At 39.8% G+C, this 27600-nt stretch overlaps 1 pseudogene; it reads left to right on the top strand.

The window, feature by feature from the left end:
• The first annotated feature begins 982 nt into the window (after window positions 1-982).
• Window positions 983-27600, top strand: LOC136664453 (alpha-1,6-mannosylglycoprotein 6-beta-N-acetylglucosaminyltransferase B-like; annotated as a pseudogene).

Below are 27600 nucleotides of genomic sequence, written 5' to 3'. Positions count from 1 at the left end.
AATAATGAATTGATGGAAGGTGCCTCTCGCCTTCCCACCCTCCTTCGTGCCTGGAGGTGGTGAACAAGGAATTGGCGGGCGGTGGCTCAAACTTCTTAGACCTGTTATTGCTCCATCTCAGGTGGCTTATTCACCACGCATTTCTCTGTGATGCCCTTAGATGTCCGGGGTCGCACAGAAGCTACAAAGGCCGGTTCAGCGTTGACCAGTTCTCCTATGCCGACAAGGCGCGGGTAATCCAATGAATGTTTTTCCCACTGGGGATCGGGGCTTGCAATTATAGACCAGTCAACCAAAAGGACACTCGTACCATTTTGCTCTGCAAGAACAGGTAAAATACACAATTATGTAAAACAGGCAGATCAAATGCTTAAAAGGACTGTAATAAAGGGTTATAAAGGGTTAATTTAAAAGGCAAAGAAAAACGAAAGAACTCAATAACAAACAAATAAGAAAACCCACAAGGGCAAATAATCAAAATAAAAGAAAAAAACAGATAAAACAAGATAAAAGTGGTTCAACCCCACAATGTATCCACAAAGGCAAAACAGCAGGAGACTAGGAGAAGCTCTGCTCCACACCTCCTGGGCCACCTCCAATGGCGACACCCCAGAGCACCTAATAAAAGGAACATTTTAATCATAAAAATATAAAATCATCATATAATAGGTGGGATAAAGCTAGCCACGTGCTAAGCACACATACCCTCCGTGCCTCAAGCCCTTAAACCCATCTATAACTAAAACATACACCAGCCTAACTAAAAAAATGGAATTGGTACCTCGATGCCGCTTGCCAGCCCACCCGTTCTCAGGCACGCCAACATACACCTAAATACGACATTTTCCCGTTAATTTCCATCCTATTTAGTTGATCAACTTCATTAATAGAGGTGACGGTAGCTCCTAATGTCTACTGTCCAACCAATCATACTCACCAACAACTGATATATATGCACTGTCCCAGATTAAAGCTGCCACTAATGGCTAGCAACGTGGTGAATGGACGGGGAGAGTGGCACCTGTCTTCTTTCTGGTAAAATGTCCGAGATGCTCAGCAGCAAGTACCGCGACCCAAACGATAAAAAGTGGGAGCTTAGCCTACCACATGCTAACTGCGTACCCAGTAAACAAGGAACGTCCCTGGACGTTCAAAAAAGGTCTAAAATTAGTCGGTCTGTCAAGGACATATTTTAAACATCAGTAGATGTCCAAAATTAATTGAAAACAAGTCAGTTATTTCAGGACAAATTGACAACGTCAATGGACGTCCGAAATGGGTTGAAAACAAGTCAGTTATTTTGGGACCAATTGATAACATAAATGGACGTCCGAAATGCGTTGAAAACAAGTCCGTTTATTTGGGACTAATTGACAATGTCAATGGACGTCCGAAATGCGTTGAAAACAGGTCAGTTATTTCGGGACCAATTAATAACGTCAATAGACATCCGAAATGCATTGAAAACAAGTCAGTTATTTCGGGACCAATTGACAACGTCAATGGACGTCCGAAATGCGTTGAAAACAGGTTAGTTATTTCAGGACAAATTGACAACGTCAATGGACGTCCGAAATGCGTTGAAAACAAGTCAGTTATTTTGGGACCAATTGATAACATAAATGGACGTCCGAAATGCGTTGAAAACAAGTCCGTTTATTTGGGACTAATTGACAATGTCAATGGACGTCCGAAATGCAATGAAAACAGGTCAGTTATTTCGGGACCAATTAATAACGTCAATAGACATCCGAAATGCATTGAAAACAAGTCAGTTATTTCGGGACCAATTGACAACGTCAATGGATGTCCGAAATGTGTTGAAAACAGGTTAGTTATTTCGGGACCAATTGATAATGTCAATGGACGTCCAAAATGCAGAAAGAAAGCAGGGTGACATGAAGTGTTGTCTATTCTTCTCTCTGACAGGTGTCATATTCGGGTGATTGACACATTTGGGACAGAACCGCTGTACAATCATGAGGAATATGCCATGCTACACGGCTTTAGGACCAACTGGGGCTACTGGAACCTCAACTGCAAGCAGTACATGACCATGTTCCATAAACAGGGTTTTGCCTTTTAATTTCTTGCCTGTGGAAGAGTGCTTTAAAATGGTTAGGTCCATCATTGCTGGCCAAATTTTGCTACATGTGGGTATGAGTTCATAGCTCATTGGGATGTAGCTGCTACTGGGCTATGCCTGCAGTGTGTGTTGCCAGTAAAACAGAATGGGTTTATGTATGAGGCAAATCAGATGTTCAGAGTGACAGCTGGAGAGACTGTTTTCTGTCTGTGTCTTTGTGTGCATCCTCCCACAATCAGTTAGTTAAACTGTAATACAGTTAGTTACTTGGAGGCAAATACTGAACAGGGATAAAAAGCGAAAACACCTTAAATAACTGTTCTCAAAAACATTTTCAAAAGATATGGGGGGAGGGGGAGAGGCAAAGATGAAGAGGCTGAAAACTTCATGACAAAAACTGTTTTAAGATGTTTTAAGTTTACAGAAAATGTAAAATGTTTTCCTAATTTTAACCATGAAATATAATCCAACAGTTGTCAGTTTGGGCCATTTGTGTAGTGCAGTTATTATGCAATTTCACCACACTGTAAACAACAGATGATATTTTCAAGTAATGCCCAAAGTGATACAAACATGAGTGATAGTTTGGATGTGTGTTGGGGGGACAGACCATCTCAGTATATTTAGGCATACAATGCATTTCAGTAAAATAAAATACACTGAACTTATCAAAGTAAAGCTTTATGCTGAATGTCACAATTCCTTTAAATGGAATTGTAATTTGACCCACTCTCAAAGTTCACACACTTTAATGCCATGAATTGGAGGTAGATCTTTTTGTTGTGTTATCCAGTTTAGTGCACAGTTAGCATCTCTCTTGTTCTTGCATCTGGATTGTCTTGTTCTTATCACAACTTATTAGGTGCACTGTTGAGCCTCAGTGTTTTGGACAGTATGCCTTAAACAATGTGACATCCTATATGATTAAAAGAGCAGAGTAGACAAAGCAAGTAAACCTCAGTGGAGGAAAAGGGAGTGATTAACTGCAGAGTTTAAAGGACCAATATAGAATCCAATATTTTTTTTTTTGTCTGTTTGTTTGTTTTATAAGGTTCATACTGCAGACTAACTGCGTAAATATTGATGAGCCATTCCATATACATATTAAAATTCTACTATGCAAAGTGAAAGCCATATATCAACAACACCCAGAAACGCCACCAGCTTCTCTGGGCCCGAGCTCATCTGAGACTGACGCAAAATGGAAAAACGTGTCCTGTGGTCTGACGAGTCCACATTTCAAATTATTATGTCCTCCGGGCCAAAGAGAAAAAGGACTGTCTGGATTATCAGCACCTTGCACATCCGTGAAGGCACTATTAATGCTGAAACGTACATAGAGGATTTGGAGCAACATATGTTGCCAAACATCTTTTTCAAGTATGTCCATGCTTATGTCAGCAAGACACAAGCAACAGCATGGCTTCATAGTAAAAGAGTGCAGGTACTAGACTGTCTCCCATTGAAAATGTGTGGTACATTATGAAGCGCAAAATATGACAACGGAAACCCCAGACTGTTGAGCAACTGAAGCTGTACATCAAGTAAGAATGGGAAAGGATTCCACCTACAAAGCTTCAACAATTAGTGTCCTCAGTTCCCAAACACTTATTGACTGTTGTTAAAAGGATAGGTGATGTAACACAGTAGTAAACATGACCCTGTCCCAACTTTTTTGGAACGTGTTGCAGGCCTCAAATTCAAAATTAGTGAATTCGTTTAAAGATTAAAGATTAAATATTTTGTAGCGTTTTCAATTGAATATAGTTTGAAAAGGATTAGCAAATCATTATATTCTGTTTTTATTTATGTTTTACACAACATCTCAACTTCATTGGAATTGGGGTTGTATATCCACTTATTCAACTGTTTGGCCCTGTTTATTCACATTGAAGTTTGATTATGCTTGCTGAGGTCCATCGGTTGTACTGATTTTTAATTGCAGTTATAATTTTGGGAGCAGGACCACACCTGTACTTAGCCCTATATATACCCTACAAACTCAGGTAATTTCCGCTTTGGACAAACATACTTCATTTAGTGAGTTCAAGTGAGCTCGCTCCTCTACTCTGGGTTCCTTTTTCTCTGTCTCATATTTGTATCCGTACTTGGCCGTCGAACCCACCAAGGCCCCTATTCCCCTTTTTTCAGCTAAACAGCTACGGGACTACATTGTATTTGGAGAAATGCACTTGGCTGTGGCTTGTTCACCTGCTGGCCACATTTGTGGATCAGGCTGCATTAGTAATTGGATTGGGTGAAATGTGAAAGGAAAGTTGCAAAATCCAAAAACCCTTGAGAGGAAGTGAACAAATAAAAGTCACGAAAAACATGCTTGATTCACAAATGCAGATTCTAAAATTTACAAATAAATGTAAAATTTGAGACTCCGGCAATAAAAGCTATGGTAGGGTGACCATATATTGGTTTCCAAAAAGGACACTTGCTTTTGCGGACAGATAATATTCCTTTTCATTCAACTTGAACAAACTGTATTTAAAAAAATAGTTTATCTTGTCAGTTATCTTGTCAGTTGCTGACAGTTATTTTCTTTTCATACCAAGCTACAAGACTGTGTTGAGATGACATTACAGCAACTCATTTACCAGAAACCAACAAGATAAAATTATAACTTTTAAGCTTTTGAACATTTCTAAAACAAAGCACTTTAACGTTTTATCAACCAAGTAATATATTCTTGATAAAAGAAACAGGGCATTGCTGGGAACTAGATGTTTATGTACTGATTTTAATTTAAAAAGGGTCTGACGGATAAAATACTGTAACTAATTCACAGCCTTGTTTATACTGAGTAACACCTCGCTCTGTTGTTCTGGCTTTAATTATCCTGAGATTGTGACCGTTTTCCTTTAAAGTGAAACAAAAGGCTGTACAGATCTTATTTACTTGTCAGAAACTCAGTTACGGTGAGATGTGTCCATGTATTTGTGGCATTATTGGGGCAGACAAGATGACTTTCTGTTTGTTAAATATATAGTAGAAAACAAAAGGCGGACTCACAGAAATGCTTACAAAGATAAAGAAGATACTATGATAAATATTCCCTCAACAACATTCAACATATTTCTGTTTAGGCTCCAGTCAAAAACTGAGCTGCTCACCGCGGTGGACGTTGGATCTACAGTGCTGAAGCGGTATGAGTGTGTCCAAAATCAGCTCTCAACTCTCTGACCCGTGAACACTTCAATTCTTGCGCTTTCTGAGCACCTTTCAACAGCATCATCAAAGCGAACACTTCAATTTAGGATTTAGGGCTTATGGCAAGAAATGAACTAGGGGAAAGCCTGCAGACCTGCAAAATCTCTGACATTTTGGTGATTCCCAGCCAGATGTATTTCTAAGCCCCAAAAAGAGGACGTCCATTTACCCTAAGCTATGGGACTTCCTCGTGTTTGGGGAATACGATCAGCCATTGTCATGCCAGTTTCCCTACAGCTCCCACTGCTAAAAGCTTTTCAGGACACCTGGTCTCATACAGAATTTAAGTCAAATATTTTGTAAATGTGCAGCAACACAAATCTCAGCTGATAGAGGGAAAAAAACATCTCGTGGTAAAGTTTCAGTGCCCTCTGCAGCTTTCAAGCTGTCATCTGAAGCTCATATGTATTCATGTATGTATATGTAGTCTGTGTCTTTGCTAAACAAATAGCACCATTTACAAATCTCTTCACTTGGTCTCACTAATGGGGTGGTGTGGGGGCTAATCAGCCATTATCTTTGACAGTGGGGAGGGTATATGAATCCTGCATTTCATACCTATCTCATGAATAGTCAATGTGTGAGCCACAGGTATTGAGAAAAGAGTGTCACATCAGATTCATAACAAGATAGAAGAAAAACATCTTAAAATATCAAAAAAGTGTAAACACCAGTTTGTGGCCAACACCCATGCCTACAAAATTCAAAGCTCAAAAGGAAACTTAATAAATGTTCACAATGTGTTTTTTCACTATCATTTCACTATATCAGCACCTTTTCAGAGCTTCAGGTACACTGTAAAAAAAACAACGTTAAAAACAGTCAAATGTCTTGCAGCTAAAGTTGCCAAACAGTTCCTGTAAAATTACTGTAAAATACTATATGTGATTTAACAATTTATTACTGTAAAATCACAATCTTTCACTGTATATATTCTTTGTAATTTTACAGCCAAATTGTAGCAAAATTATTTTCATCCTTAAAATACATTATTGAAATGTAATAAAATTAAAGAAATACTGCAAAAATACATTTAAGGTCTGTAATTTGAAAGTTGCCATCTTCAAATAAAAGGGTTAGCTATGTTATTTCAAAGAATTATTCAGTCAATCTACAGCAAGAATCTGTCAAATTACAGGCTTTTTTAATTTAAAAGAACAAACATTACTGTCTTTTAAATCATATTACACATTTTATTAACAGAACTTTACCGGTCAATAAATGTCCTTACCCTATAAATGTACAGAGCATAAACGTTAAATGTTGGTTAATGTGCCTACTAAATATTATGATGTACTGTTATCCATGAGATCTCACTATTATAGTACTGGAGGTTTCTGGTTAAATACAGAAAAATTATGTAAATTTACACAAATTTAACCCTATATAAAAAGTCTGTTGTTAGGGTGTTTACAGATCCAAGTTTTATTTTTCAATATATTTTCAGAAATGTTCAATTATGTAACAATCATATACCATTAAAAAAAACTAGTATCATGTAAAAATAAAATCTTATAATACATTCTTTGTCAGGTTATATTGTTCCATAAATTCCAGTCTTTAAATACAGAAATCAATACATTTAGTTATTTGAACATTTTGCAAAATCACCTTTTTTAACTTCATCATAGAATGGTATACTTTAATTTTACATAAATACACAGGAAATAATACACTAGTGCTTTCTTATTTTTTTTTAGTGAAGCAATTAACCAATACAAATGCTCAATACAGTCATTTATTTTGACATTTGAATTTCAACCATTATGACAACTGAGGAATTTTAAATGAGTTAATACAAAGCACAAGGGCCAGTCACATCAGCTTATACTGAAACAGTCCTTAAAAAGGGCCTCCATACAGTTCTTTTACACAGTGATTCTCAACCTTGGTCCTGGAGGCACCCTGCCCTGCACATTTTAGTGGATTTCGTTCATTTGAATCGGCATTTGCAGCCAGGATCAGAGAGTAACAATTGGCCGTACTCTCTCTAGATCGGTAGATGACGCTCTCCCCACAGCACCCCTGAGCAGTTGGTTGGCACAAGCTGTTGATAGCACTTTCCTTCTAGTGTGTTTATCTGTTTGGTGACGTTGCACCAGTAGCTGTTTAAAAAGAGGCAGTAGCAGAGTTGTATCTGAGGAGGCATACATCGATATTCACCCACATGTCAACAACAATGTGTGTGATAGGGGACTCTTAGCAGATGGGTTGGGCAAATAGCCAGTCTAAATTGGGGCAAAAAGAAGAGAAGACAATACCATAACTCCAAGCTTTGAACACTGTGGACAGTTTCTCCCAGTCTTGTTAGCCATCATTAAACCAGTGGCCACTGTTTCATCTGTAAGGAGAAAAAACAATGTTAATAATTTTTCCCTGCAATTAGTTTACACTAATTGACATTGTGCACATTTTTTAAATCAATTTAGCATGCATATCATCATAATATTAAATCCAAAAATCTGAAACCATGATAAACCCAAATACACAGTTTTGGGTAGATTCTGGCTTACAAGTGCTGGTTGATCTTTAGACATGTGGGCCAATTCTGGCATGAATGTTTGTTCAGTTAGAAGAAGTACACATTCACCACTGTAATTTGAAATGCATCACCTGTTTCCACCTTTTCAGTGCTTTTTAGGGAAAGTCCAGTGCACCTTTTAGGAAAGGGTGTCCATGTCATTTACTACTCATCTTTCTTTTTGTGAAATGACGGCATGTATGATGACAAGTCAACATTTTTATTTAGTTATTTGTATTTGGACATGCTACTAAAATACTCGTGACAAAGTTGGTACATATTCACGTATTTCTGAATATAATGTTTTTTTTTAAATACTAAACTATTAAAAAGTGCCAATAAGTTTGGCCACAACTGTATAAGCTAGATCTGGACCATACCTTTTAAATATATGCTCACTTTACAGTGCGTGTGACAAGTTCTCCTTGTGTGTGTGTAACTTTCCTTTTGGACTACCTTCTGGACACCTGCTTAGCCAATATTTCTTCTGAAATAGGGGTTTGTCCACCTTTGGAGCAGTTACCAGTTCTAATTTTTGGGAAGGTTTTATACTACAGTATATGTAGGCACATTGCTGCGAGGATTTAATGGCATTATATATATATATATATATATATATATATATATATATATATATATATTATATAATGACAATTATGACAAGAGGCCATAATTATGAAGAGTGATGAGTTCAAACGTACATTACATATTTTTTTTATGCTTAAATATGTATTAAATATATACCACACTTATCCCTCTCTTATACACACACACACACACAAGAGAAGCCTTTGGCAGAGGTCCAGAATGCTGAGCCTCAATCTGATCAGCCATCAACATCTCAGGCCACAGCCCAACCAACTGAAATCTTGTGCGAGCAGTTGGACTGTCGGATCAAGATGACACATATGGTCCACTGCAGAAGCCACTGTGAAAGTAAGGAGATACATAACTGGTGCATTTTTGGCAAGAACAGAGGACCCCCTTGAATACTAGAGATCACGCTCTGCAGTATTTCCCCATCTTCATACACTGGTCCACAAATATCTTTTTCTCTAACTACAACTTCTGTACCCTGTGAACGTGTGTTCTCAAAAGCTAGTGATATTATCATTAAAAAAAAAAGATGAGTAGAGAGTTCATGGCATTTTTAATGGTTTTAAGCGCATTACAATAAAAAATAAAGTCATGTTTTCTTGGTTTAAAAGAACTTAAAGAAGTGATGCTTCAGGCAATAATACACTTCACAGGATTCCTTCATTTTGTTTCCCAATATTCATTTTTCCTCCACATTCACCACCTTTTAGGGTAACGAAAAGTTCCTAACCATCCTTCATCGCTATATGGTTATCCATGGGACAGTCTACTTTGAAACCCAGAGACCACCAGTAGTGCCTGCCTTTGTGAAGAACCATGGCCTGTTACCCCAACAGGAGCTCCAGCAGCTCCTCAGGAAAGCAAAGGTACTATCATCAGATTTCTCACATGTGCTTTAAAGGAGAAACAGGCCACTTTAACCAACAAAATATGTTCATAGAATATCATGTATGTGCATTTGTGTCAATTTCAAGATTATTACATCGTTTGAACACTGCAGCTATCCTTCACATAGTGTGAAAATTTCATGATGAATGGATCAATGGAAATGCTTTACATTGACATCCATTGAACATTAAGTTTTTATTTCCTTCTCCTGTCAAGTTGCTATTTTGGAGATACATGTTTTTCATTGGACAGCGATGATATATTAAAGAGAATTTATTCATTCATTCGTTTATTTTATGTAACAATTGACGGAATACCAATTGGGTATGCTTTCTGCTTCCTTGCCATTCAGACGCTTTGCTGCTTAGCTCTGCTATCTTCTATTTCTTTTCTTTTCTTTTTTCGAAACCTACTTGTTTTTCTGTGATAGAGTATCTGAGTGAGTACAGCTAGAGACAGGCAAGGGGTGCAGATTGAAGCTAGACCCAAGCGCCATGCTTTGTATAGCTCTGTAGTCTTGTCTTCTACTCCTGGTACCACAGCTGGTCCAGGAAATTCAGCTGCTAAACCTAACACTGCTGCTGAGACATCACAGCACAGAACCAGACCAGAATATCAGTCTTACTCACTTCAGCTGAAAAACAGGTTTGAACCACTTCATGCCCTTTGTGAAAATCACAAACACAGTGAACACAACGCAGAAAGTGCCAGAAGTGTCAGCCAGTCACAAAACCGAACAAACCTATAGCAGACACCCTAATCTTTGAACCAACGTCCAGGAACTCTGTTGTACAAGCTGATGACACTATGTCAGAGCCAGAACATTGTCCCCCCACTGAGGACGACCTGAGGGAGCAGCAGACAATGGACATGAGTGGCAATGACTAATTCTATCAGCTGCCAGAGACACCAAAATCCCAAGAGGAATCCCCCATGTCTTCTATTTCCACCCCCACATCACCCCACCTGAACTTCCCAGCAGCCATGGAGAAGCTGGTATCGGCTGGAACAAGGCTGTCACTTTCCCTGTCAGCCAATCCTCAGATGCAAAGAAAGAACCACCCCAGCTTCTACTCCACCCTCATCTACTGCCAATTCCCCACTGCAGTCCCCCCAGACTGCCCCCTAAGAAAAATCACGCTCCATCACCACTTAGAGCACCTCAACGAAAGAGACAAGCTCCTCGACCCCCGGAAAGGCAGCTTCACTCACAGCCCCATTGCCAGCAGGAGCTTCACACAGCTTCATCAGCTGATAAAGGTGAGGAAAAGTGATGTTTTTCGGGTCCTGGCTGCTACAGTGATGATGTTTTCAAAACAAGCTTGGACCTTTGGTGCCTGTAATCTCTCCCATTCCAGTACTTATCAGAGAGAGAAAGAACAGGGAATTCAGGACAGATTCTGTGAATGAAGCCAATCAACAGCATATAAAATGTGAGACCGAGGTCCTGTGTCAAAGTTACTAAGTTAGCTCTTCTAAATATCAGATCTCTCACAAACAAATCGCACTTAATTAATGATTTTATTACAGCACATGGGCTTGATTTTATACTTTTAAATGAGACTTGGCTAAATGAATGTAGTGCTCCATCTGTTTTATTGGAGTTGGCTCCTCCAGATTTAAATTTTTTAAATGTATCTCGTGCCAGTAGAAAAGGTGGTGGTCTAGCTGCTCTGTTCCATGGTTCTTTTCAGTGCAAGCAGTTATCATTTGGTGGCTTCACAACATTTGAGTACCTCTGTGTAGTTCTGAAAGGGACACCACAGATATTACTAGTAACTGTCTACAGTCCTCCGAAGTACAGTGCTAATTTTATTGATGAATTTACAGAGATGCTGACTTTTATTTCTACTGACTTTGACCATTTGTGCTATTGCTGGTAACATACATATCAACAACCCTAAGGACTCTTTTGCCAAGGAACTACATGCAATAGTGGACTCTTTTGGTCTTTCACAGCATGTTACAGGGAGTACACATGGTCACACGCTGGATATTGTTATCTCAAAGAGTCTCAACATATCGGTGACTGTAAAGGACGTTGCGTTGTCAGATCACTACTGTGTGTTCTTTGATAGGTGGGCCTCACCAGTCATCAGGGACAGAACAGTTTGTGTCAAGAAAAGGATTATAAAGGACTGCACAGCTATACTTTTCATGAGTAAAATTTGCACTACACCATGTGAACGATCCAACTCTGTTGATGATCAGCTGAATAGTTTTAATTCAAAAATTGTCAGTGTTATGGATGAAATTCCGCCAGTTAAAGTGAAGGCTTTGTCTTGCAAACAAATAGCACCATGGAGAAATGTTTCTGTTGTTCAAATCCAAGGCAGAACGCAGATGGTGTAAAACAAGTCTTCATATTCACAAAGAAATCCACAAAGATAGACTACGTGAATACAACGTGACGGTATGCAAAACATGACAATCCTATTTCTCTAGCATCATCAACAATAATATTAACAACAGCAAAATCCTCTTCACCCTGGTTGACAGACTTGCAAACTCACCCACACAAATGGCACCTGAATTATAAACAACTGAAAGATGTAATGTGTTTGCATTACTTTTTAACAATAAAATCAAAAATATCAGACAAACGATTAGTAACAACGAGTCTGTACACTCTCCATCACCTCATAAAAAAACTTCTTAGTTAAAATGTCAGAGTTCAGTATTATTAATAATGAAATTTTAATTGACATAGTTAATCATCTCAAACCATCCACTTGCAGTTTTGACACACTCCCAACCAAATTTTTAAAGAGTGAGTTTCACACTATAGCACCAGACATACTCCACATTTTAAACACCTCACTCATGTCGGGGGTCTTTCTGAGCTCACTAAAAACTGCAGTTGTAAAGCCTCTTCTAAAAAAGAAACATTTAGAATCATCTCAGATAAGAAACTACAGACCAATTTCTAATTTACGGTTCATTAGCAAAATCATTGAGAAAATAGTTTTCAGGCAAATCATTAGTTTCTTGTCCATAAACAGTAGCCTAGACAAATTCCAGTCTAGGTTCCGATGTAATCACAGCACTGAGACTGCTCTAATCAAGGTAATTAATAACATTCGATTAAATACAAAGGCTGGAAAGGTATCTCTTCTGTTACTTCTTGACCTTAGTGCTGCCTTTGATACCATAAGCTTCTTATAGATAGACTCGCAAACTGGGTTGGACTCCTGGGGACAGGACTGGAACAGTCCTGAAGTGGTTTGTTTCTTACCTGGAAGGCAGGAACTACTTTGTAGAAATAGAGAATAATATTTCAGAGAACATGCCAGTGACCTGTGGTGTCCCCCAGAGCTCTGTTCTTGATCCACTTTTATTTAATTTATATATGCTTCCTCTTGGCCAGATTCTAACTATGGGCTGTCCTATCACAGCTATGCAGATGATACTTAGATTTACATGGCCCTGTCCCCCAACGACTATAGTCCAGTTGAATAAGCAAGTGCCTTTAACTCATCACTAACTGGATGGGACATCTGCAGCTGAATCTGCAGCTGAATACTGAAATTATACTATTTGGGAACAGCGATGAGAGACAAAGATTGGCTACGTATCTGGATTCGAGAGCCCTCAAATCTAAAGAACTGGCTCGCACCCTTGTTGTATTAATGGACTCAGATCTCAGTTTCAATAGTCATATTAATACAGTTACTAAATCAGCATTTTAAGGTGTTATTACTGGTTTATAAATTTCTAAATGGTGCAGGATCAGTGTATTTGTCAGATATGCTACAGAGATATGAGCTCAGATCTTTTGAAACTAGTCAGTTAGTCCTGCCTCAGGTCAAAACTAAACACGGAGAGGCAGCGTTTAGCTACTATGCCGCTCATAAATGGAACCAACTGACTGAGAATATTAGAAGAGCCCTGACTTTAGACACTTTTAAATCAAGGCTTAAAACATTCCTGTTTGAGCAGGCTTAAAGCTCAGTTTAAAATGTTCTGCACTTTTATTTCTGTAACAGCATTTTATTTATTTTCTTTTATTGTATCTTTTTAAGTTGTTTTAATCATTTTTAATCATTTAATCATTTTACTATTTTTATGTAATTGTTTTATTGGACTTTTATGATTTTATTCTGGCTTTTAATTTAACAGTTTTTTTTTCTGTAAAGCATTTTGAATTGCTTCCGTATGAATTGTGCTCTATAAATGTACTTGCCTTGCCTTTCCTTGTAAACACTTATCTAGTTCAGGGTCGCTGTAGGTCCAGAGCCTACCCGGAATCATTGGGTGCAAGGTAGGAATAAACCATGGAGGGGGTGCCAGCCCTTTACAGGGCAACAAACACATATTCACTCACACACTCACACCTATGGACACATTTCAGTAGCCAATCCAATCCAAACACACCAACGTGTGTTTTTGGACCGTGGGAGGAAATCAGAGCAACCGGAGGAAACCCATGCATACTTGGGGACAACACACCAAACTCCTCCCAGACAGTCACCCAGAGTGGGACTTAAACCCACAACCTCCAGGTCCCTGGAGCTGTGTGACTACATGCTGCGCCACCGTGCTGCCCGAAAGTGAATTTAATCTATTATTATTTTTTATCGTGTATTTTTTATCTTTTTTTTTTTTTTTTTTTTGCTTTGCTTTGACTGAATCATTTTGTTGTCCATAGAGATGGTCCCTTACAATGGGGCAGCCATATTTAAATAAGTATAGAATCTCCGATACATCCAGGTCAGTATGTATCAGTATAACACCTGTTTCATGGTAAGAAAAAGAATCACTGAAGATTCATTTTGACTGATTGCGCCTTCCATTGTCTAACTGGGCAATGTGTCTTCAGCTTTTTGTAGGATTTGGCTTTCCATATGAAGGTCCTGCCCCTTTGGAGGCTATAGCCAATGGCTGTATTTTCCTGCAGCCCAAATTCTCCCCCCGCACCTCTCTCAACAACAAGTTCTTTAGAGGGAAGCCCTTGTCGAGAGAGGTCAGTTCAAGAACATCCATTATCCATCCATTATCTGTAACCGCTTATCCAATTTAGGGTCGCGGTGGGTCCAGAGCCTACCTGGAATCATCGGGCGCAAGGCGGGAATACACCCTGGAGGGGACGCCAGTCCTTCACAGGGCAACACAGACACACAAACATTCACTCACACACTCACACCTACGGACACTTTCGAGTCGCCAATCCACCTGCAACGTGTGTTTTTGGACTGTGGGAGGAAACCGGAGTACCCGGAGGAAACCCACGCGGACACGGGGAGAACACACAGTTCAAGAACATGCATCTCTATTTTTGTTGCTTTTTATTTTATTACAGTATTTGAACACAGCTGGTATCCTTCATATTGCGTGAAAATTTCACGTAGAATGGATCAATAGGACGGCTCCAGAATTACATTGACTTCCTTTGACTGTTAAGGTCAAGGTTTTTTTCCTTCTATAAAGTTACTGTTTTGGAGATGCATGGTTTTATTTGGATGGTGATGATTTGTATATTAACATAGTAGACATACAGAAAAAATTCTAAAAAAGTTCTATAGCTTCCCACTGTATAATAAACATGGATGCCAAACATTTATCCAATGATCTATGTACTAACCGATCTGCCTGTTCTTTTCTAATACTTCTTTTGATCAGGTGTCCTCTCAACACCCCTACGCTGAACAGAACATCGGCAGACCCTATGTCATCACAGTGGACTACAACAACTCATAGGAGGTGGATGTAGTCATTCGGAATGTTCTGAAAGCCAAGGTGACCTTCCTTCTCTAATGCTGTCTTCAGCACACTGTTGGTCTTACAGCTGCTGGAACTTTCCCTGGTAAATCCAGTTATAGGGAATGGGCTCAGTTTTTTTTGAGTACTGAGGGTTCGCTGGCTGTGGACCTATTAGCTATGAATGGTGGATGGCTCAACTTCAGCTGTAGCTGATCCTGGGTTTATGTGGCTCACAACTGAAGTCCAATGCTAGTATTGTTTTTCTGGAGAAAAGCCAGGAGAATGAATCACTCCAAGAGCACTAAATCTGTCTCCTCCACAACCAGCAGGTACAATCAATCAATGGCTGTGAGTGAAGTGCACCTTGTAAGTGGCATGCAGTCATTAGCTCCTACTTTTCAAGTCAAACACAGCGGCTTTTACAGTTCAGCAACAAATAAAACTTTTCAGAGATTAGCCATTTTTTTCCCAAATACTAAAAACATTAGAAGGCCAACTCAATCCCACCTAAACATGAATTGATTACAGTTGATTCAATAGGTTCTATTTACCTCATGTTGCACTTGGACTATTATAACATTAATGTAGCTCTCCTCCTGCATTTCAATGCATCAAGCTACTACATATCTAGAACTTACTTAGACTTTATTTAGATTAATAAGATCTACTGTTTCTCAGATTTTAGTGCCAAACTTAGACACCACTTGACACTAGGAAATTCTAAATTAGCTGAGGTGTTCTGTGTGAGGTAAAAGGCCATTGGATTGGAGAACACTGATTATAGCATCTTAAACCCTATCCGGTTGGGATTAAATTTCCATGGGGTCCTAGGGTATTTCCCTCTTTTATGGGGGCCTTGGTAGTTTTTTGTTTCCATCCAAATTGACCATGTGTGTTTTTCCCCACATCCTCTGTGTAGCGTGGTAACAGTGTTTGAATTATTTCTGCTTAATTGTGGTTTTTAATTATAAATTAATTACTATTATTATTAATTTTAGATAATAACAATATTAATAATTTAAGCCGGTTCAGGGTCCCTCAGAGCGTTGTGACATCAGTTGGAGATTTGTCTCTCGGCTCACTGTCCTGGTTGGGAGTCCCCGAAAGGGAGCTTCAAAGGAGGCTCCTAAGGTTAGGCTCCTAAGGTAGTCCAAGTTTTCAGAGTCTTTTCCAGTCAGAGCTCATTCTTTTATTCCATTGATCCCAATATTTTCAGTGTCTCTCTGCTAAAGTCGACTCCACTCAGCAACTCAACTCTCTACAGCGACTCCTTAGGCGACTCTTTTTCGACCCACGCCCTTTCGGCCGTCTTACTGTTACGCCCACTTAGGAGGTAGCTGTTCTCTGATTGGCTACTGGGCCCGGGGAAGTACACATGAAAAAAGATATGCTTAACGCTGTTTGGACAGATAAAACATCCTTGATTTAATATCTCGTATATAATTGAATGTTAAATACGTTGAGTACACTGATGTAGTTGCACCAACTATTCTAGTTATTAGAGATTAATTAACATTCTTTTAAATTGAGAAAGGAATTTATTCGTGACTTGAAATGAACGTCAATTCGTCAAATCAATTCATGTTAGTATACATTCACCTGAGAATAACATATGATAGACAATAAGAAAATATTACATAATGCATAACTGGATTCAGAAAAGCATACGTGTCCAAGATAACTCTTTTTTGGGACAGCGATAAAACTAGAGAGGAAGAGAGAGAGAGAGAGGGAGAGAGAGAGAGAGAGACAACAGGGTGCTCTCGGTGACACATGATTTCCCAAATGTCCACTTGGAGGCACTGTTGGTTCATGCTGTTCCGGCTGGATTGTCTATGATATTTCAAGAACAAAATTTAGCTGCATTCCCTTAGGGCCATTTCGCGATCTTCGGTGAGATTAGGTCTGACAAATGTCCTTTTAGGAGAGTTCTATCAGGGGATAGGTTTAGTGTCTACTCCCCAGGATTCCTTAACTGATTTAAGAGTTATCCTTTGGTTTAATAGTGGTCATAACTTTTGAACTGACCACTTAGTGTAGGTATGGACATTTTGTGAGCATCACAGGGTCAACCTGGAAAAGGTTTTCATGACCTAGTCTCCAACAGACTATGTGTGTGGGCGTGTGTTTTCATGGAGTCTCCACACACACTGCTGTGGAATGTGGTGTTTTCCCTTTTTTCTTTTATTAAAAGAAATGGAAATCTAGAGGCTGGATCTTAAAATTTCTCCATCACTTGATTTGAATAATCGCAGTCATAACATTTTCAGTATACCCAGGCCTTCCTCTACTACATCTTATGTATGTCAGAGTTATTTATATTTACATTACAAGCTGAATTACCTGAAATCAGTTTTTCACTGAACTCTAAGGTCATCTGACAAATTGGGTAACACTTTATTTTGATTTCCCCTCTTTAGATATTTAACATACTTTCAGTAACCTGTTAACAGTGCATCTGTTTACTAGCTGTAAGACAGTATCTCATCATCATTATCATCATCATCTTTTCCGCTTAATCCATTTCCAAACCACCTCAACTGACTCCTCTTAACTCGAAGGAGCAGCGACTCTACTCAGAGCTCATCCCTAATCACTGAGCTCCTCACCCGATCATGGAGAGTACGCCCAGTAACTCGTTGGAGAATTACCCAGAGCTTAGAGCGAATGGGTATATAGACTGAAAGGTAAATTGAGATCTTTGCTTTATGGCTCAGCTCTCTTCACCATGACGATCTGGTACAGTACATACTGACTGCTTCACTCTTGGCTGCAAACTGCTCAAGTGAATGCTGGAGGCCTCCGTGCAAGGAAGCCAGAATAACAGCATCGTCCGCAAACAGCAGAGATGCCACCTCCCAAGCCTCTCGACGGAAGCCTTCTTGTCCCAGGCTATGCCTCACCACCCTCTCCATGAACATCAGGAACAGGAGTGGAAACAGGCACAGCACTGAGTCCAATGTCCATATTGAACAAGCTTAACATACTACAAAGGATATGAACCACTTCAGTTAATTCAGGCCAGGAAATGGAATCTGACACCCCAGACACTTCTGGCCCTACCTCTTGTCCAGGAGGCATGTCTCATGGGTTTTAGAGTTTTAGAGCACAGCTTAGACAATGAGTTGTAAGAATATTTCCAGAACCTCTTTGAGGCTGCCCGGAAATCATTCTCCATGGCCTTTCCAGACTCCACAACTATATGCAAGTATGTTATCTGAAATATAACTGCTGTACTTTTGTTAACTTTATGAGCCATCAATTAAACACAATCTTATGCAATTTTTGCAGCGAGGGTCAGGAAAAAAAATTGCCAAAGAATGGAAAAAAAAAATTATATATATATATATATAATAATGTCACAAATGTAATATAAAAAACATTTGCCTTCGTCATTCAAATTATTATTACATTCACTACTGTTAATGGAAAAATAAAGCTAAATGTCTGCAAAATGAAGGTTATTTAATGCATGTCAGTTGTATGTATTTAATGTAGTGTCAGTTGGCATAAGTTATAGGTTTGAGACAAGTCTCAAATCTCTGGGATTTGGGTTGGATTAAAGACTTGAGCCACTGGAGTCAGAGTCAGATTTCAAATCAATAATGATTGGGTTGGAGCCACTGAATTCAAAGTAAATCTTGAGTCATTGCTGCTTGAGTTGGAGATAAATCTTGACTCACTAGTTATTTCTTACTGCTACTTGTTTTGTGTGTGTACAGGTAGAGCCCCACTTGCCTTATGAGTACACCTGTGAAGGAATGCTGGAGAGAGTGGATGCTTACATCCAGCATCAGGTATGATTTCATACCAGCATCCTAAAAATCTCAGTGCCAATAGCTGTTTACTTATTATTACAAGTTAAAATCATGGCGTGGTTCCCAAATATGACTAATATAATAACTATATTATTATATATATAATAATATAAGGTTGTCCACCATTTAATGCTTTTGCAGAACTAGTGAATTCAATTTATTTCTAAGGCATGTTGCTTCAAAGATACATAGAGATGTTTCTGCTCTGTTTTGCTGCTCACAAACACAATCAAACTTTAATTAGTTCATGTATTCACACTTTCAATCAGTCAACTGTAACCGCTTCATCATGGGGGGGTGGGATTACCCAACATCAGTACCTGACCTCACTGATGTCCTTGTGGCTCAATGTTATGACATTCTGACAGCAGTATTTTGATAACCTGTGTACAAGATTCTCAGCTGACTAGAAGCAGTTACTGCCACAAAGGAGAAAAAGCTCATTCTGTATAACTTTCATTAAGTAAAAAATATCGAATGAGCAGATGCACACGATTTGTCATTTGTTGATTTGACAGAATTTCATTTTTTGTTAATTTTCTTAAGTTAATTTTTCCACAGGTAATAATTAACTACTTGTGTAAGATGTCTTGAACATATAGGGAACATTTTCTTTAAATGGGGAACATTTTCTGTAAATGCATAAAAGTAAATACATTGGATACATTTGAAGTTATGCTCATGTATAGAAACAGTTTTGAAGAAAATAAGCTGGTATGTACAAAACCAATCACCATCATCACTAAAAGACTTATTCTCACGGAAAGCTCAGTGCATTAAAAAATAAAGTGAGCCCATACCTGATAGAATTCTGAAAAACACTGAGATCTTGCCTTTGAGGCTGCCAGGAGATATTAAATGATCCTTGATATTTATACATTTCATACATATTTAACCCTGCTTTTTCAAATATACAAAAAAGTCTCTCAATTGTAATAAGTTATAAAATCAATGCTTCATATGTCAAAGCTAATTTTAATTTGTGCAAATTATCTATACGTGAAAAAAATAACCACAATAACTACATGTGAAAAAAAAAAGTTTCCTTCTGACATCTATTCCATGAGACCAATGATTCTAATCTGTGAGGGAAAATCTGGATTAAGGGTGAGTGGGGACCATATAGAGGTGTAATAGTTCAAGCATTTTAAATATCTTGCTAGACCAGGGGTGTCAAACCTAATCCACGGAGGGCCGTGTGGGTGCAGGTGTTCTTTTCAACCACGCAAAAGCCCCACACTACTGAAAGTCAAGATCTATTGATTATATCCAATGATTATAAACAGGTAAAATGAGGTGTCGCTTCGACATGGTTGGAAAGAAAACCTGCACCCACACGGCCCTCCGTGGATTTGGTTTGACACACCTGTGCTAGACTATTAGTGTATGCAAAATTCAGTACCTGTCTAAAATAAATTGTATCTTTTAAAAATCCTTAAAAAATGGCAGTGTTGTAAGCAATGTAGGAAAAACAAAAGATCCACCATGACTCTTGTCTATCCTGAAACCAGCTCATCATGTGATTTTAATCAGGCAAACAAATAATCTAGGTAACATTCATCACTGTTTTTATATCTTTACTCACTCAAAGGACTTCTGTCATCTGGATGGACCCTTTCCCTCAGCCAATGACACTAAGCTATGGCAAAGCTTAGACAAAGGGAGCTAAACAAACTAAACTAGAATACGGAGAGCTAGAGCAAATGGGACAAACACATTGGAGAGTTAAACAGAGAACAAACCTAAAAGAGGACCGACAGAGAACAAACCTAAAAGAGGACCGACAGAGAACAAACCTAAAAGAGGACAGACAGAATAAACCTAAAAGAGGACAGACAGAATAAACCTAAAAGAGGACAGACAGACAGACAGACAGACAGAGCAACATGACCTGGAGAATGAAACGAATGACCAACAAACAGGAAGTGAGAAAAAGGGAACTTAAGTACATAACACAGACGAGACACACCTGAGACAGATAACGAGGGTGACAGATAACACTGACGAGGACACTGACAAGGAGGCAGAACAAGGGTGGGACAAGTGCGGAGACATGAACAATAACAAACAGAGCCATGTGCTAATAAAGCACATGGCTGGGAAAAGAGATACAGGACAAGGGCGTGACACTGACACATCCCAAATAGCACCATACATAGTGCATATCACAGATACAACTAAAAATAATTTATAAAGTAATTAGACACTAATTCAACAGGGAAATATAAACTTACAGCCCCATTAAAAATGACATACGAAGGCACTGCATGAGTTTTGAAAACTTATGACATATATTGTGCCTTACAGAGGGTGTATGGAGACATTTAAAACTTGGCTACAGCTTCTCTGTGGTATGAAACCATAATTCACTGACCTCAAAATCTTTTCAAACGAGAAGTACTTTATTTAACTTTAAGACAAAGCAGAGAAACAACACTCTGTTTTAGGCAGACAGTTGTGATAAAACATTGTCCTCCAAGAATCTGCTCCAGGCGGTAATGTGTCACAACCGTCAGTGTCACGGTCATGCAGCTCTAGGGTCCTGGGGTTGTGGATTCCAGCCCATTCTGGGTGACTGTCTGTAAGGAGTTGGGTGTGCTCTTCCCGTCTATGCGTGTGTTTTCTCCAGGTGCTCCGGTTTCTACTCACTGTCCAAAAACACATGTTGGTAGGTGAATTGGCTACTCAAAATGTGTCTGTAGGTCTTTTAATATTGAGATTCTGCTGATACCAAGTCCCAATCCGATACTTATTTTCCTAGATTACAAGGTGCACACTTAAATGCATTATTCATTCATTAATTCATTAATTGTCTGTAACTTCTTATCCAATTCAGGGTCACAGTGGGTCCAGAGCCTACCCGGAATCACAAGGCACAAGGCGGGATCACACCCTGGAGGGGGCGCAAGTCCTTCACAGGACGATACACACACATTCATTCACTCACTCACGGACACTTTTGAGTCGCCAATCCACCTACCAATGTGTTTTTGGACCGTGGATGGAAACTGGAGCACCCGGAAGAAAGCCACACGAACATAGGGAGAACACACCAAACTCCTCACAAACAGTCACCTGGAGCAGGTCGCTGGAGCTTTGTGACTGCGACACTACCTGCTGCACCATCATGCTGCCCTTAAAATACATTATAGTTATTAAAATCAGCCCAGTGTATCTGCTTGACATAAAATATCTCGCCTTAAGAAACAAAATTGCCAGCATCCAAGTTGCTGTTTATTTATATCCAAGATGCTGGCACAATATGAAAATAAACACAAGCAGGACAGATGGACTACAAACTAGACTAAACTGAACAGAACTAAACCAGAACAAACAGAAAACAGCCATAAACCTGTGTAGACATGCATAAAATACTTAAACACAGAAACATACATCTACACACAAAACCAGACAACCAATATTACAAATAATTATATTCCTCCCCCCTGTTCTCAGTGCTCGGTTGTCTGGTTTTGTGTGTAGATGTATGTTTCTGTGTTGGAGAGGTTTGAATCTGACAGGTGACAAATTAAGAAAAAAAAAAAAAGCTGTCTTTAAGGAAACTAGAGAGACAGACAGCAGGAAAACATGAGACAGGGCCAAAGTGTGTAACCACTCTGGGATTCTCAGTGTTTTTTTTTTTTTTGTTTGCACTTCCTCCTCCCAACCTCTGGGTGTCTGCGGGGAGGTTACCTTGTATTTGATATGTAAGGGGGGAGTCAACCAGGAAGTGAGAGAGTGACTAGAAGGGCACCTACTCTCCACTTTGGTGATCCCCTGTTTGAGAAACTATGTTTATCTGCTCAATTGTAAGTAAATTTTTGCTTTCTGGTGTCTTATATGCTTTAGCTGACTAGTTTATATTTGCATCAGGGTTTTGTATATTGGTATTTTGCTTAAGGTTTATTTATTTGTTTGGTTAGCTTGTTTGCTATGCTAATCTATGCTAGTATGCTAGGCTAACCAAATTTGTTTGGACGTTATTAGAATCAGGGTTTGTTTGTTTGTTTGTCTTCTTTTTGTAGAAGGGGACATTTTCCTGGACGGTCTTTTTTCTTACTGTTTTCTAAATGTGTGGGTGTGGGAGGGAAATCAGAGGGCCTAGGGTCAGAGTCTGTTCGGCAGCCAGAGCTTCTTCATGCATGCACCCATCCATCCATCCTTCTGTCTATCCATCAATCTGGCATTATGGACTATTTTCTTTTTTATTTTGTTCAGTTTTCAATAGTCTGATCTCTAAGTTATAGCTAGGATACACTATACTCCACAGCTGCTGTGTATGTGTATATATGCCTGTATATTATGTGATGGCTGGTATAATACATTGGTTTCTTTGCATGTTTCTGTCTGCAGTGTCTTGGTCTTAGAACGCCTCATGCTTCTTGGTTGACTTCCCTAAACCATATGGTGTTACAAAGCGCAGGGATTCCTGAACCTCAGAAATATTTTTACCTACTCTACTAGACAACACTGGGAGGGACGGTTACAAGTGTGACAGAAGCCCCTGCTTCTTAATGCGCAACTGCTCTGGGCGCGTAGACCTAGACCCCCCCAGAGCTGGCGAAGTGGACTGAACAGGGGACTGAACTCTGACAGGACAGACCGGAAACTGGAAACTGAGTTGAGGACAAGACGGGAGTTCTGTGAGTCAGAAGCGGAAGGAACCAGAAGAGGCTCCTTCATGGGAACAGAAGCTGCAGGAGCCTCCTTCACGGGAACACGGGTCGTCGCTGGCAACACAGGAACAGGAGCTTCGAGAGTTGTTGCTGCAGGCACTGGGACAGAAGTGGCTGAAGGAGCCACTGGCACTGGAGCAGGAGCAGGAGCTGTGGGCACAGCCTGCAGTTATGTCCATGGAGGCAGGAGGCCCTGCACTGATGTCCATGGAAGCAGGGAGCCCTGCACTGATGTCCATGGAAGCAGGGAGCCCTGCATTGATGTCCATGGAAGCAGGGAGCCCAGCATTGATGTCCATGGAAGCAGGAAGCCCTGCATCGATGTCCATGGAGGCAGGGGCTTGGGCTGCTCAAAGAGCAGGTGATGGAGCTGTTGAGGGTTCGGGAGGTCCAGTGAGCACGTTCATGAGGAAATCCCTTAAGTCCCTTGACCACTTGACCACGTTGGGTAGGGGGAGGGGGCTGTTTCCTCCTGATGGGATACCTGGTGGGAGAACCAATACCTGTATGGAACGGAGCCCGCCGAATGGGGCCCCTGGGCCACGGATTCCCTGCTACATCCATTATGAGGTCTGGTCATGTCATGGCTGGGCAGGGAAGATGAGGAGGTAGATGGACATGCATAAAATACAGAAACATATCGAATGGCTGAATACCGAAACACTGAATGGCTCCCCTAGGCCATGGATTCCCTGCTACATCCATTATGAGGTCTGGTCTTCTGTCATGGCTGGGCAGGGAAGACGGTCTATACACAAGAGCAGCACTGGGAACAAGGGGGTATATATACACAGGGACATAGACCACAGACAAGGAACACCTGGGAAGGATAATGAGAAGGCAAAGACTGAGGCAGGGCTAGGGCAGGGAAAAGAGATAAAGGAAATAAGGGAGACAGACAGCAGGAAAGCATGAGACAGGGCCAGAGCATGACAGCTAAAATAATTTATTCTTTCAGCATTGACATTATTCGCTCAACAAACCTCTGTAGGTGCGACTGTGACTCGATTGGCAACAGCACTAAATGATGGACAGCTAACTCTCGCTGCTGATTAGCTTAATAAAAGTGATGACCAATGAGAAGCGCATTCTCTGTTTCAGAGTTGTGGAGTGTCTGCGATACCTCCTGTTTTCGGCGAGTTGTGGAGTATCCGCCCAACCTCCAGCAGCATTTCTCAAACAAATCATGGTCTTAACAGTCTCACCTCAAAAATACAGGATAAAATGTCTCCAGCTCTGAATCTGGCTCACAGAAATGTGCATTTGTGCAGAACAGAAGAGTGTCCGCTATGCTGGCGAGCAGAGCCCGATCACAACAACGTTTAAAAAATGTGCTACAGGAGATTGAGGGAGTTTGTGTTTGTCACCTAGAGGAAACAGACTTAAGATTGAACTCAATAAAGCTGATACAGATCAGTAAAATAATGCTGTGATTGGCCCCCATACAGATCTTTGAGATTGGATCTAGACATCCCTAGCCGCAACCCTAACCTGTATAAGCGGTTACATACAATGAATAATTGAATGACTCTCAGCGCACTGGGGAGATGAATGAGACAAGAACATGTGGCTTTGCCTATATTTTCTTACACATCAAACCAAAACATGATTGAAATAACACAAGTACTAAAGCTAATATAAAGCACAAGTACAAATATGCTAATATCTAACAGCAGATAATTTTTATTTTTCTGCTTATTATGCAACACTTTTGTATCCTTTATACTCCCAGCCCTTGACACAAAATCCATTGGGCTTTGGAGCTGTATAGCTGTGTTATGACTTAAATTTATCCATCTTTCCCATCTGTTTACAGTAGTTGGGGGGTGGGGGTGATGAGTTCCCCTCACTGCTGAATGCTTAGCTGAACCTATGTGTGCTTTTAGGTCCTTTACACCTTTATTTGCTACACATGGGAAAACATGGGAATTTCGTTTTTAATTCATCTGAGAACTTACATTTATGTTTCAGCATAGCTGCTCGAGATGAGGGTAGGTACATGAGCTTTGCCTGATGTAAACAAGGACTACTGAAGTGCAGACTGACAAATTAAATGTTTACAGAGAAGGTTATTGACCAATAATGGTAGCTGTACAGTCAGACCGTGCAATCAGAAGATTTTAGGCTACTTCACCACTCCCCCTTTTCACTCAAGCGAACCAAACGGGACTATAGTTTGTGAACGAAATGCTTCTTGAAATTCTATATAAACTCTAGAAAAACAAAATCCTGGACATTTGTGAAATTCTGCCCGGACATTTTTTTAAGTCTAAAAAAAGAGGACATGTCCGGTAAAAGAGGATGTCTGGTCACCCTAGCTAAACTCTGAAATTTGAAATGGGACCAAAAAATAAATGAATAAATAAATAAATATCATGTGACTATAACACATAGTAATCATAATCAATAGTGCAAAGCCGTTCCAGAAGAATAGAAGAAAGACAAACTACTTACTGTATCATTCATTTTAGGATGAATTGCTGAAGTGCTCAGTATGTGGTTACCATTTCTACACTTCTTTAAAACGTGTATGTTTGTCTGGAACAGGCTTGATATCCAGTGCGAGGCTCTCGAAGCGGAGATGACCACATTTTCCCTGCAGTAGCTGTGGATAGGATCTTCTCCTTTTCTCCGTTTCTTACAGAAAGAGCCACTGCTCTTCAGTTGTGCTGGGGTCAGCACCAAGCACCGGCGCCTCTGTCCCTGCAGGGACGTTCTTCCTGGCCAAGTGGCTCTGTGTAGGGACTGTGTCTGAGCTCACAGTCCTGAGTTGTGGACACCTGTGGGTTTACCTGTCTAGTCCTGGGTCAGGCCAGGCCACAGCCTTCTTCAAAGCAACAGGGTCAACAGGATCAAGAGGCCAATGGACTGAGGCCAGTTGTGCCATAGGTGCCCCGAAGGCCAAGGGATCAACCTAAGCAAATCTTGCTTATGCTTGACTCCAGTCTAATAATTTCAACTTCAGATTCAACTTCACAATGAGTGAGACAGTTTATGCAGAGGACAAAAACATGGCTTTTTTATAACTCTTGTTTGAGTGTTGTTATGAGTGTTAGAGATGACATAAAAAACTCACAGTAGAACATCTACAGGCAGCTTACATTGTTACATTGACAGTAGTTGGCTTACTTCTGTTGTAAATTTACACACTGTGTAGAATGTAAGTGTATACACCACCAGAACCACAGGACTTGTTGGAAGCAATTACTTAAAAACAATGGAAAACAGTGCACTTTGATATGTTCAGTAGGGCTGGGGCCACTTTATGTTTTATCTTTACTGATTGTTAATGAAATTGAATCTGCCCTGTTTTGACTTTGGTTTCCATGTATTTTTTTTTCTACACATTACAATACATTTTTGTAAATTTAATGCAATGAAAGCATATTGCACCAAGACATTTACTAACATAAAATGTCAATTTTCATTTAAGCCCTTGTGACTCAAAGATGCAGACACTGGGTAACAGCACAATCCCCAAATATATATAAAGTATTTGATTGAGCAAATGCATAGCAAGAGCAAGCATGAGCTCTGATGTGAAACATAATGTTAGCGCTAATGTGTTTGCTTTCAAAAGTAGATTTCTTTCTCTCTGTATAATTTTTAATGTGTGAAAATGTTTGTAGGACAAAGCAGTGGTCACCTGTGGTGGCTGTGGTGGTACTCATGTATGAGGCTGCACACTGTCTGTTATTGTTTTGTAAAAGTGGTGTAAAGAGGTGTTCTGACAAGTTTTACTACCTATCAATACCTATCCTACAGCAACTCTGCTCATGTCACAACATTTTCAGGAGTGACAAGACGTATTATGTTATGACAACTGATGTTGTAGCTTTTTTGTTGTTTCTGTTATGTCAGATCTCACCTTGCGCCCAATGATTCTGGGTAGGCTCAGGACCCACCACACCCCTGAACTGCATAAGCGGTGAATGTTGTGTCACATAACAGTGATGATGATGTGCCGATATTGGTTCTTGACATTTTTAGGCTTTAGATTCATGTAGTCTCACTCTGTGTATTTTGTTTGTATTTTGTTGTGCTTCACACTTTATGACATTATAGAATCATTAAGCAAATACCGTGACACCCTTA

The sequence above is a fragment of the Hoplias malabaricus genome, chromosome 13 (assembly GCF_029633855.1).
Source record: "Hoplias malabaricus isolate fHopMal1 chromosome 13, fHopMal1.hap1, whole genome shotgun sequence".
In the NCBI taxonomy this organism is placed as follows: domain Eukaryota; kingdom Metazoa; phylum Chordata; class Actinopteri; order Characiformes; family Erythrinidae; genus Hoplias; species Hoplias malabaricus.
Note: the sequence above shows the minus strand (reverse complement) of the source record. Positions and strands in the feature narration are given on the sequence as shown.